Here is a 13,639-nt window from a genome sequence, read left to right as displayed (position 1 = left end):
CATAATACTTTTTAATGCTTTGTTGCTGTGTACAAATACACTCTAATCCAGGGGTCTTCAAAATGGGGGGCAGGGCCCCCTAGGGGGTCTTCAAGTGATCCCAGGGGGGGGCACCAGGCTCTGACCAAAAGAAGGATTATGCAGATAATAGTGCTTTGTTTTACGCAGAAAATGTTTATTGCATTTTTAAAACCGTAACATGTCTTAACTGCAATGTTTAAATATTGCCAACTTAATAGAATAGTTATGAAAAAGTCTGAGGGGAGGGGCTGATGATTTAATTTTTCCCAATGGGGGGGGGGGGGGGAGCACGGCATTAACAAGTTTGAAAACCACTGCTCTAATCTAAAATAGGCAATGTAGTAATGTTGAAAAACATATTTTAAACATTTCATCACAGAAGTGTGCAAAAAAACAACCATCTTTGACCAAACCTTTCTCTTCCTTTGAATGCCTGGTTACAAAAGAGTGTTGGAAATTAGCATTTCTAACTATTTCTTAAAAATGTGTGTCCAAAGGCTGTACAATGTCAATTCTTATATTAAGGGATATTAAATTACTTTCAAATAAAGAACATCTGAAATGCAGTACTGAACATATGAATTCAAACTTTCTGTCTTTTTTTAACCAACATTTTCTGCAGACAGCATTGGCCAAAGATCATCAAAGGAGGTTATGTGGCAAAGAAGACGATGTTCACAAGAGCTTTCCACCAACTTTCCCTGCAGCATCCCCTGCACAGACACCATCTTTTCTTCCAGGTCCTTACATACTAGCAGTCAAGGACATCTCATATCCCTCTTGGGTAGCCCACTCACTTCCTCAAAAAAGCACTAAAGTGCTAAACAAAAGTTGTTTTGGTGTGTTTATTCTACTACCCTGTGAATGCAATAATTATGGTGAGATTGTTTGAGAGTGTGCTTGTATAGTGAGTGGGTGAGTTGGTGGTTATTGAGTTGGTGATGTTGAAGGTTGACGTAGTGGAGGTGGTGCAGATGATGGTGGCAAAGGCATCAGGTAGGCAGGTGGCAAATCCCTCCTAGGGTGAGATGCCTCTGTGGAATCTTGTGCATGCAGTGGTCAAGACAAATTACATTGGTGTGTTCTGCTTATTGCGTCTATCATCTTCATGGACAAGGCACTTCTTCCCCACAACTCTGGTACACCGTTTCCATGCGTTGGTTCTGAAATAGTTGCTTGGAGGAGGACTGGATTCTGTCCTTGGATTGCCCACCATCCTGCGCTCGTAGATGGTTGAGCAACATCACACACCGCAATGTCTCCAGTACCTTCAAGAAGAATATGTAAACAGCTGAAGTACATCAAATACAGTTTAATGTCTGACGTTCAAAACAGTACTTTAATAGACATTGTTTTGAAAAAAATAAAGGTAACACTATGTGAACATAATGAAACATATGAAATTAAGGTTTGATCCATACATGGAATTACCCTGAGAACGTCAAATCAGTAAATGGAGCCACAAATATTTGATTTCCCGATAACCCCTGCAAGGTCAGCTGTTTAACCAGTGTTCTTATTCTTAGAGTTGCCCAGGCATCTCCTGATCGAGTAGCTATAGAGGGAAGAATTATGTTCAATGCATATCGCCTATCTAAAAAAGTAACCATGACCCCAAATCCTGACACATTAGAGAATACATGAAAAGAAAACAAGCAATAGCAATAAAAAAAAGTGTAACATGTTATATAGTAATACAATATTGACAAATACGTTGTTGAAAGGACTAATAATGATCTGCAGAAGTTAAGATCAGAGATTTCCAGACTTCCCTTACCAACGGATGGTAGAGGGCCTATCAGCTGGTGCTAGGATGTCCCCAGATGTCATTGTGTTGGTGTTTGCAAGGTGGACACCAGGCACTGTTGTATGATAGACTATGACAGGAGAGAGATACATACATAGGGAGTAAAAAAACAAAATCATGGAACAGGATGATATTTTGATCATTTAAATTCTAACTCTGAGAGCCACAAAGATTCCTCTCCTGAAGGTTAAGACCGCTAACAGATATCTTTTAGTGCTTCCCTTATAATGCCAAGTATAAGGGCAATTTTTGAGGCAACATATAAATTATTCAATGGTTGCATTACATATTGACCAGAGTGCAAATAGGGATATGTGACTTGAAACATGCAGCTACCCTGTCAGAAAAAAAAAAGAGGTTAGACCCAATGCCAAAAGAGCAGACATTTCACTTACCAGTATCTACCATTTGTGTGCTCTGTGGGTTTTTGTGCAGCCCTAGGAACAGAAGTCGATTTTGTGGCAGGCGCTGGATGGGACAACAACACAGGGCTTTATAAGTTAAAAAAAAAAATATGTGTATATAATAGTTTCACAATATAAATGTCACGGACTACAATTATAACCCATTACAAAACACACTGTAAAATACATTCTTAAGGGTTCAACAAGAGAACTGAAAGAAATCCCGCTTAGTTTGTTAGTTACTGTTAGACTTGGCATCCTTGGCATTGTTTCCCCTAACTTTGTACCCTCTGACCTCCTGTTTTTCTGACTCATTTTTCTGGCTGTTGTGAGTCTGTGTACTTTACCTCTGCTGACCAGTGCTAAGGTGCAGGTGCTCTGTACTCTAAACATGGTAGAATTGTCTGAAGCAAAATTGCCATATTTGATTTACTTGTAAGTCCCTAGTAAAGTGCACTATATGTACCCAGGGCCTGTAAATGAAATGCTACTAGTGGGCTGCATCACCGATTGGGTCACCCACTACGGTAACCCTGTAATAATGTCTCAGGTCTGTCGCTGCAGAGCCTGTGTTTGCAATTTAAAACTGCCATTACAACCTGACCAGTGTACACACTTGCCAATCCCAAACCTTCCTTTTTATTACATACAAATCAACCCTAAGGGAGGCCCTAGTAATACCTAAGGGCAGTGTAATTAAAAATGCACCTTTTCGTTTAACATGTTAAGTGTCAGGGAGACCAGATCCTCTGGGCCTATGCATGTTCCCAACATGTCCACTACTAGACAGCTCCAAAACTCCAATAGATATATCACAGAGCCTGGGAGAGTCCAAGTGGGGGAAAAGGGATTAGGTAGGGAACAGCTGGGAAGGAGACCTGTAGGAAGCAAGAGGTTAAACAACACAATATCAAAATTATTCACATTGACTTTCATAAACTTCGTTTGGAACTATCTATATTCTTAATAATCCTATACTCTGAATATTGAATAACACTCTGTTGGATCTAGGGTTCAATAATACTCTGAACATGGAATAACTTTTATACTGAAGAAACATGAATGGCCTAAGGCTTCAGTATAACCAGGCCTCAAGAAATCTAGGTACCTGGAAAAAATGAGAATTGGTTAATACAATGTTTCATATGAGCTTTTCAGGAAATATCACATACTGTCTAGAATACAAGAACTTTCTTCAATAATGTCTCAGAATAAACATTGCATTTTTACAGGAGGACAAAGGCTATCTGAACATTCCCTGAAAACAACAGGATCTGTACTAGGAACTTAATATGCACCAAGAACGCCGCATTTTGAATTCAGCGTTTCGAGAAAACCAAAAGCTCAGGATAAATGTGTGCACCTAAAAAAACACTGCAACCCGAGTATTCAAAACCATGAAAAGATCGCACGCACAGCCGATCTGAAAATCAATAGTTTTTATGTCAGGAAATGAATCGCGTGTCTTGCCGATTCGAAATACACCATGCAAATATCATGAAAGGATCGCGCACACTGTTGCCGATCCGAATGTCAAAGTGAAATGCCAGGAAATGAATCGCACGCCTTGCCGATTCGAAGTACACCATGCAAATATCACGAAATGATCGCGCACACTGTTGCCGATCCGAATGTCAAAGTGAAATGCCAGGAAATTAATCACGCGTCTTGCCGATTCGAAATACACAATGTAAATATCATGAAATGATCGCGCACACTGTTGCCGATCCGAATGTCAAAGTTAAATGCCAGGAAATGAATCGCACGTCTTGCCAATTCGAAATACACCATGCAAATATCATGAAATGATCGCGGGCAAGGAGTTTCACAACTAGGCCCAAAAACTCAAATGTCTCTGAAAACGGGGGTCGGGGCCCAGCCCGACCTCTGCCTTACCGCCCTGCTCAAGGATCACCAATATAATGAGGGCAGGCCTGGAATTTCAGAGTAGGCCTCCGGAACAGGAGCTCAGGAAGTTGCTGCTGTTCTGCACCATGACCTCTGAACAGCGAGCACGTAGAGCTGGGCTGGCTCCCTTATATAGAGTCAAGCCAGGCCCACAAACCACACCCAGTCATGCTGCAGGGAAAGCTTCTAGAAGGTCCTAGAAAGGGACCACCCCTGACACACTCAGTAAGCCTTCAGCAATACCTTGCATATGAATAGTTATTGCAAACATCATTAATAGTGCTTTTCGAGGTTAAACTCTGCAATGCAAAAGGTTAACCTACTGCATATAAACACAATGCATGAATTATGCTCTTGCATAAAGACTGGGTTTTTGCATTTTTGTCGCCTGTAGAGCGCGCACTGTCCTGATGTTGACATTAAGGTAGTGAAAAACTCTTAAATTTGTTTTCCCCTACTGCAAGGCTTATCTCGCTCATTACTTAACATAGGGATTCCTTAAAACATACTTTAAGTGTAATTTCCAATTGGAAAGAGATAAAAATGTGGAGTTTGTTGTCACTATCAACACCAGAGCATTACGCGCTCTATTGGCGACTAGAATGCAAAAACCCAGCACTCTCAAAACACCATAATTTATGCATTTTGCTGATATGTTGTGGTTTAACCTTTTGCATTGCAGAGTTCAATCCTGAAGACTGATTTTGAATATGCTTACAAATACTGTTCCTTTGCAATGTATTGTTACAGGTTTTCAAAGTGTGTTAGGGTGTGGCCGCTTTCCAGGGTCTTCCAGAGACTTTCCCTGCAGCATGCCTGGGCGTGGTTGTGGGCTGGGCCAAGACTCTATAAAAGAAGAGCCAGCCCAACTCCCAGTGCTCACTATTCAGAGGTCCTGGTGCAGAACAGCAGCTATTTACAGAGTTCCTGTCCCGGTGGCCTATTTGATCTTCCAGACCTCTGCTTTTCATGCTTCATTGGTGATCCTTGTTTTGGGCGGTAAGACGGTTGTTGGGTTTATTTCCGACACCGTTTATTTTGAGAACTCTCATATTCTTGAATCTAATTGTTTATTTGATTAGCGGATTGCTTTGAGCTCAGGAGAAGTGCACTTGAGTGTTTTGTAGTGTTTACATGGGAGTTTGTGAATCGGCAAGACGCGTGATTCGTTTTGTGGAAGTTTGGAACTTGTGTTTCATTGCGCGCTGCCATTTTTTAGCATGTACATGGACGCTTACGAATCGGCAAGAGGCGCGATTCGTTTTATGAAAATTTAGAACTTGTGTTTCATTATGCGCTACCATTTTTAACATGTACATGGACGTTTATGAATCGTCAAGACGCGCAATTCGTTTTATGAAGATTTAAAATTTGTGTTTCATTACGCGCTATCATTTATTTACATGGAGGCTTGTGAATCGGCAAGACGTGCGATTCGATTCAAGATGATTTAAAGCTTGTTGTTTATTGTGCGCAACCATTTCTTGACATTTACATGAAGGTTTATGAATCGGAAAAACACACGATTCGTTCCATGATGATTTAAACCTTGTTATTTATTACGCGCTACCATTTCTTGACATTTTGCATGGTGGCATTCGAATCAGTAAGACGTGCGATTTTCTCCTCGAGGTTAGTTCATGTTGTTCATTGTATACTACCATTCTAGGACATTTGTTTGGTAGTATTCGAGTTGGCAAGTGTGTGATTTATTTCTTGAACTCATATAGTGTTAGTCATTGAAACACAATTCTTCCATGGTGTTTACTATATATATTGTAAATATATATATCTGCAAAGAGTGTAATCTGTGTTGAAAACATTTCAAGAAAACATTTCAAGAAAACACAAAAGACCAGAGTTTCTAAATGTAATATTGTATGCTTCTGTAATGCATTCTTAAAAAAAGGATTCATACCACTTATTTAAAATTTTGTCAGAATGCTCTTTTTTCTGATTCTCATGTAAATGAAAATGCTTGAATAAGAGCGTTTTCATTTAATTCATTTTGATTCCATTACAGGTATCCGACCCTCTTGAAACCTAGTCATTTTAAACTTCATTCTTAGATTGTTCATGTTTTCAGAATGACTATGCTTAAAACCATAGTCTAGTATTGATTTCAGGTCATATTTTGTGTTCTAACCTTTTTTCTTACTATAGGTCTCCTTCCCAGCTGTTCCCTTCCTAATCCCCTCTTCCCCTCTTGAACTCTCTTAGCCTTTGTGATTTATCTATCAGAGTCTTGGAGCTGTTCAGTGGTGGACATGTTGGGAACGTGCGCAGACCCCGAGGATCTGTTGACTCTGACAGTCCCTGTATTCACAATTCAAAATCACAACTTATGGCGAAGTTGGATTTTAGATTGTATGTCCGAAAAAGCCACTTTTTAGAAAGTTAGCATTTTCTTACTTCAACCATTGTGTGCCTCTGCCCATCTCTGAATACATGTCTGGGTTCAGTGACAGCTAAACCTTGTGCATTCCCTCTAGACAGTCACACACAAAGGGAGCTTGGAAGTATCATCTGAATCCTGATGGCCCATCACCTGGCTGATGGGTCTTCCTGGGTTGGGTTGGAGGAGAGGACACTTACATCTGAATAGGACTGTGCCTTCTCGCACATAAAGGGCCGCATACTCCCCTGTAGAGTGTCTGGAGCCAGGAAGGGAAGGGAAGGGACCTTGTGATCTTCAAAGGCCTCTTATTAAGTCTCCCCCAAATAAAAGACACATTTTGGTATAAGTGCTGCACCCCACACCCCACCAAATCAGTTCACTTTTGGGGTCTTGAGGAGACTCTGACAAGAAAAAGAGCTGTGCTGCTCAGAGGGTCTGCCACTTTCCTAACTGCTCTGTGTGTTGTCCTACTGCCTGCTTATTGCCGTGCTGCTAGAAGGCACTGCCACTTTACAACTTACTCTGCTGTGTTGGCCTGCTGCCTCTTGCAGTGAGAAGGACTACTGCTGCTCTGCAACCACAAAGGACATCTCAAGTAACTCCAAGGGCTTGTTGACTTGCCCCAGTTGTAAATCTCACGGCCATCAAAGATTTCAACTACGCACCGCTGCCATGGGATTCTGCCACTCGTGAGTCCAGAAGCAGTGGGTCTTAACGAGGAACCATGTGTCTGACTGTTCCATTAGCGTAATACACTCCATCTGACCAGCGCATGTTGAGCGTTTCTTTGTATCAAGTCAGCGCATGTCTAGTGCTTCTTCACCTACCAAGTCAGGATGGGCTGAGCGCTTCCTCGTGCAGTCAGTGTCTGTTAAGCGCTTCTTCGCCTACAAAGTCAGCATGGACTGAGCGCTTCCTTGCACCAAGTCAGTGTGTGTTAAGCGCTTCTTCACCTACAAAGTCAGCGTGGGCTCAGAGCTTCTTCGTTGCCAAGTCAGAGCATGCCATGAGCTTCTTAGTTGGCCAAGGCAGCTTGTGTAGCGCTTCTTCTTTCACCCAGTTAGCATGGGTAGCGCTTCTTCGTTCACCTAGTCAACTTGGATATCACTTCTTTGCCTACACTGGGCCGTCCAGACACCAACAAGGCGACTGCAGCCTCTGTGTGTGCGTACCCAGCGAGCGCCCGCCCCGCAGCTCTGGGCTGCTTGTTGTGCACTTCTGCCCTGCATTAACTTCAATCTCAAGGGGCCAGGGAGCGGAGATCCACTGCAAACCATTCTGGTCAGGAGACCACATTGGAACTACAATTGTGAGTGCTTTCCGAGCTCTCCTTTAAAGAGAACTTACCATAACTCCCTGTAAAAGGACGCCTGCATCTTTTCAAGCATTGTGATTTTCAATACTACGCTTGAACTGTGATAACCTTTGCAAGTGTAATTTGATTTTTGTCGTTTGGATATAAGTTTAATCAGATAAATACTTCCTATTTTTCTAAACTGATGTGGTGTTTTCACTGTTACTATAGTTCAAGTGTTGCACAAATACTTTACACAATGCCTCTTAAGTTAAGCCCGCCTGCTCTGTGCCAAGCTACCGGATAGTGAGCACAGGTTTATTTAGGAAGTGTAGCTGACTTACCCTGACTATGATTGTGGTCCCTACTTGGACATAGTCTAATGCCCCTGCCAACTAGAGACCCTATTTCTCACAGCGATATTGTTAGCATAAGATCATGCCTGTGTGTGTAATTGGGTTGCATTGTGAGACCTATTCTGTCTGTTGCCCTTGCAATGACTCCTGCTACAGCTAAAGCAATCAATTTACTCAAAAGAATGGCTGTATGACAAATAAAAGAAACATAATCCAAACATTTAGGTATTTATAGGGTATATGCTGGAGGGTGTTTTTTGGGGGTATGTATGTATGTGATGTATGCCTAACAAAATTAACTTCGATGAAGGATAGATGTGGGTGAGTGACTGTTGGTTTGCTTTTAGTGAAAGATAGAGGGGTTTAGATTGTTACGTGGCAACACAGAGCTCCTATAGCAGATGAGGGTGCATTGTGGAGAAGATAGCCTTCTCTAGGGAGAAGTGATCCTCCAGGATCACTCCTGAATCCCAGAGACGTTCCGCTTTGCTCTCACTCTCTCATCTTGCCATTTTTAAATACCCACACAGAGTACCTACTCCTCCAGTGCATTGGCAGAATCTGTCACCTCCTGCCATAAGGCTGCCTTCTGTGTTCCACTGAGGGTGAATGGAGGCAACACATGTTTGTATTTTTTTTCACAAATTCCACCACCTAAGCTGAGGTGGTGGAAACGTGTGAGCCTACGCGTTGTAGTAAGTTACACTCAGAAATGGTAAATACCCAAAAGTAGTAATGGTACTACAAAGTGGAAGAGCAAATTTACATGTGTAAATTTCTTTTGTGAAAAGGTCCCACTGGATTGAACATTATAAAATCTCCCACAGATAGATAAACCAAGCTGTAAATAAACTATCCAAACTTGACCAATTCAGTTCAAAAGAACTTCCCTGATTTTGTGCCTGATTTATATATTGACAATGGTGAGTCGTTCTGCCATGGGGACGGTGTAAGTTACTCCCCATGGCAGGGGGAATGCCTGCCAGATTTATAAAACCATGCAGGCAGTCATAATGCATTGGCAGGAACCACCGTCACTGCCATTCCTGTCACTGCATATCGCTGTTTGGTATAAGGCAAGCATGATGGAGCTTGGCATCAAACAGTTTTCTTTTTTTATTTTCAGAAAGAAACTCTCAAAACGAGATTTTCTTTTTGAAAATGAAAAGAAATTACTGCTTCCCTTGTCATGGGAGTCATCTCCCATGACAAGGGGGACCATTATTTGCATTTTACTGTCCCTCACTGCCAGAGTTTGCCTGGCGGTGCCGGACAGTAAAAATGGCTAGTTGTTCACTCATCCTGATTGGCCCTTACTCCGTCAGAGAGGTTTGGCCAGTGCTTAATTTGTGCTTGTTGTTTCCGGTGCTGAGCACCAGCACTTATTTTTGAGGGCCGGGGCTTGCTCTTCTGCCTCAAGCATTTGCTGCGAGCAAGAGACACATATGGGGAAGACGGAGGAAGGGAAAAACGAAAAAGTGTCACAAAGGGAGAAAGTAGAAAGCTGCAAGAGTGAGCTGAAGGGGCAGATAGCGGCTTTATATGGATTGAAGAGGCCCGAGACGGCTTCAGGATTACGCTGCCTCAGTATTCCATGTTCACACATTGAATTGCAGCAGCCGCGTGTTTAAGAGGAGGGCTTTGGGCACCGGCACCTTTTTATTTACAAATTAAGCACTGGGTTTGGCTATGGCGGCGATGGAGTACTCACCCCGTAGCCAAACCTAAGGTCTACCCGCATATAAATTTGGCGGGCAGACAATTATGTTGGGGGCGGAATATACATACTACCAACATATAAATCAGGGCCTTAGATTTCAACAACCTCCCCCTATGAGTTCAATACAGAGAATGAGCTAAAAAAAAATCCTTTTTGAGCCTTGCCTAAAAATCTCTGTAAAACATTTCTCTAATTTGTTGCTAAACGGGATCCTTATATATCTCATCACAAGTAAAGAAAACCGGTCCTCACTCTGGAAAATGACTGGGGCGATAGCGGAGGTGAAGATTTAGAGCCGTTTAGGCCTCTGGAGGGTATGGAAAGGGCCATATAAATACCAATACAATGCAACACTGTCAGACGTATATTCTCTGAGCCAATAAACAAGACAGGAGAGGTACTTTTTATAGCTTCGCTTGATTACTCAGATGTAAACTACACATCTGCGCCTACTCCCTTTGTACTTCCTGAACGATATTTCATTTTTACCACTCTTTTTATTGCATTTACTAAAGAAACAATAGAGGACTTACATTCAGGCATACACATTTCTGCAAGACTGTGACAATGCTGTGCAGTGATCAACAGAGACAGGGGCTGCTTGCTGACTTGTGTTGGTCCTGGCTGAGGTGGGACTGCGTCCCCCAGGCATGATTCTTCCTTCATTGCTCAAGGAGGGTCTATCTGTAGGCTGCTTGCAGTTATAGAGCTTAAAAGCGCACTTAAAAGCGCTTCACTATTACTGCAGCTCGTTCTGCTGGCTGACTTGTGTTGGTTCCTGGCTGGGGTGGGACTACGTCCCCCAGTATTACTCTTGCTTCATTGCCCAAGGAGGGGCTGTCCGCAGGCTGCAGGCTGTCACAGCGCGGGAAGTGCTCGGGCCAAGATCTGGCCTGTCTGCGCCGTCTGAGACCGGAGGAGGCTGGGCCTTGGCCACTCTCTTGGCTCCTTCTTTACTTGCAACGTCTGCTTTTATACATCATGATCAAAAGAAAACTGGCCTCCTCTAAGACCCAAGGTAAGCCCCCCGCATCTATATTGACCCTTTTGACGAGTGCCATGGGCTCGATCGACAAAGAGACTTCCTCTGTTGAGGAGCGACTGGTGACCTGTCATCGTTCTACAGCAGACGTTGTAAGAACATTACCCCTGCATCCGCTAACACAAAAAAATGCAGGTTCTAAGGGTTCAACTAAGGCAGTAGCTACCAATAGGTGTGTTCAGGCCAATATTAAGGACCCCATTACTGTCTCTCTTCCTGACTAATTTTGCCACCTACACGTAAAGAGCAAGCAATTACTTGCCCCCCCTCCCAGAAGAGCTGGATATCAAGCCACAGATGGAATCAGGGTCTGTTGTGAAGTCCAGTAGACCTGCTAACAAAAGGGGTAAAGTCAATCCAGCTAATCCAGTGGACATTAATTGTTTACTTTTGTCTGTATTTTCAATGGAAGCTCTTATCAAACCTACATGTGACTCATTGTCTACCAGACTTACAACTGTTGAAAATACTTTGGCCAGCTTCTTAGATATGTTGCTGTCTCAAGCTAAGTCTATTTCGCCACCTGACCCGAGTATTAACACGGCTCCCCTTCCTGTTGTGCCTTCCCATATCTGTACTCACACTTTGTATAGCAGCAACCAGCTTAATTCCTCAGCACGTGACCCTGGTACTGTTACCTCCATGCCAGCTAGCAATCTATCTTTGGAAACCTCCTTCTCAAATGTGCAACACAGTATCTCCAATATCCTTACCAACCAACCTAATAGAAGAGGCCAGTCGCCAACTATTGACCTTCCCCTGAGGTCACACCATATGTTGTCATTTTTGACAATGTACCTACCCTCTCCCAACCAGGTTCTGAGTCTTGGGACAGCTTAAAGAACAAACCAATTCACTGGCTGGGGAGTACAACTGGTTTGACAAAGGCCCTTTTTGAGAACTTAAAAATGGTAAGAAGGGTCAGTTAGATTGGCAGGGGGCCTAAATTATTCGCAGGTGACTGTGTAATCATGTCCTTCAAATCTCCCCCGTTTAGTAGAGTTTTGCATAGGCCCACCACTAGGCACCCCCTCTCTCAACATGTAATAACTCTCCCATTAGGTTATTTTCATCATCCTCTGAATCCTAGACAGGGACCATGGCCAGTTATTACCGCCATCCCCGCCTGGTCTACTGAATTCCATGCCTTGCTTATCACTCACAACTGTTTTCACCCTTTGATGGAGTTGAACGATGCTGACTGACAGCGAACCTATAAGAAACAGATCCTCTGCTTCCGACCCTTAGCCTACTCTCCCACCTGTTGACCTACCCTTTGGCCATATCTTCTTCCCCTCCCTCCCCTCCTCCTCGCCTCTGAAGAACTCTGCACAAAAATGCATGTATTTGATGCCAGTAATTATGGATCCTAAGGGAATCAAAATAGTATGGTAAAATGTTACAAGGGCTAATGACAACTTAAGCAGTTCTGGCCTGGGAATTTTCCCAACTTCATCAGCCACTCCAGGTTATAATGTACCCTATGGAAATAGTTAAACTAAATGAGTCTGAGTGTGGACAATGTGGTCAGCGAACGCTCCACAATCTCGCCTCCTGCCATTCTCCATCATCCTTTTTATCTAGGTCTTGTTCACATTTATACCTCATTTTACATAATGGCTTAGCGGTGTTGAGGACTAGAGACATACTTACCTAGACATTCCTTCACTGAGGGTTGGTTCTGTTGTTATTTTGGGTCCTAATCAGCAGCGGCCCCTCTGCTAAGACAGAAGAGCATCGCCCCACTGCTTTATGCAGTGAAGGAAAGGGAAAAATAAAATGATAATAACAGAAGGGAATTGTTATAAAGTCCAATACTCGTCACGCTCCAATTGAAGTACAGACTTTATTTCTTCTCCTTCACTCTGCGCCTTCCTTCATCTCCTCGCCTTCACCTCACAACATTCTAACATGCCTTCTCGTTCCTTGCCACCTCCCGACCATTCCATCTTTATCCTTCCACAGGGGAGTGGAATATACCATCATGAACTAAGACCTAACTGTAACGTTAATACATTATGTTACCTATAACATTAATTAACTAACGATATTTATTATTAAATAACATAAATAAGAGGAACAATGAACTAATGTAATTCTCTATCTTAATGACAATAAACTAGGATATAACACATCTTCCCATTATAATAAAACAGCTAACAAGACCTTATATAGTGTTATATTCCACTATACTAAAGATTATGAAAATTCTAAAAACATATATGCATGTTATTGCTCACATTATTTTGAATAGTCCTTGCTCCAAACAGGAGGTTCGGTCACACGAGTACTTGGAGTTCTCTGCACACTGTTCCGGGGTCTTCTCTGTGCCGGTCCATTTCGTGTGGGATCTTCACCTGGGTTTACAGTTGTGACTGGATTCACATATTTTGTAATTCTGTCCATGCTCCAGCATTGTCCATTTCCCAGAACCACAACATTGTCTTTTACCTTAGATATGCAAAAGGGGCCCATGAATTTAGACTCTTTTACTCCTATTTTTGAATAACCTATCGGTTTCCTGATCATTACCTGGTCCCCTACCTTCCAGTATTGTTTTTTTACACCAAATTTGGTATTGTACCTCTCTTTATATTTTTCCTGGTGTTTTGATATGTTCGCAAGATCATATGATGAAGCCTTATCACTCCGCCTTCCCCCACCCAACCACGATGGATAGAATTTAGTA

The 13,639-nt window shown here is 42.6% G+C and overlaps 1 long non-coding RNA gene across 1 annotated transcript in view; it reads right to left on the bottom strand.

The window, feature by feature from the left end:
- Positions 1-260: 260 nt before the first annotated feature.
- Positions 261-13,639, bottom strand: part of LOC138249272 (uncharacterized) — a 42,761-nt gene continuing 29,382 nt past the window's right edge. Inside the window, exons 2-3 of the long non-coding RNA XR_011194820.1 lie at positions 2,224-2,296; positions 261-1,289 (exon numbers count right to left, since the gene is read on the bottom strand). This is a non-coding gene — a long non-coding RNA (uncharacterized lncRNA). The remainder of the gene's footprint in view (positions 1,290-2,223; positions 2,297-13,639) is intronic.

Source organism: Pleurodeles waltl, chromosome 8, assembly GCF_031143425.1.
Source record: "Pleurodeles waltl isolate 20211129_DDA chromosome 8, aPleWal1.hap1.20221129, whole genome shotgun sequence".
Lineage (NCBI taxonomy): Eukaryota > Metazoa > Chordata > Amphibia > Caudata > Salamandridae > Pleurodeles > Pleurodeles waltl.
This window is presented reverse-complemented; position numbering and strand designations above follow the sequence as displayed.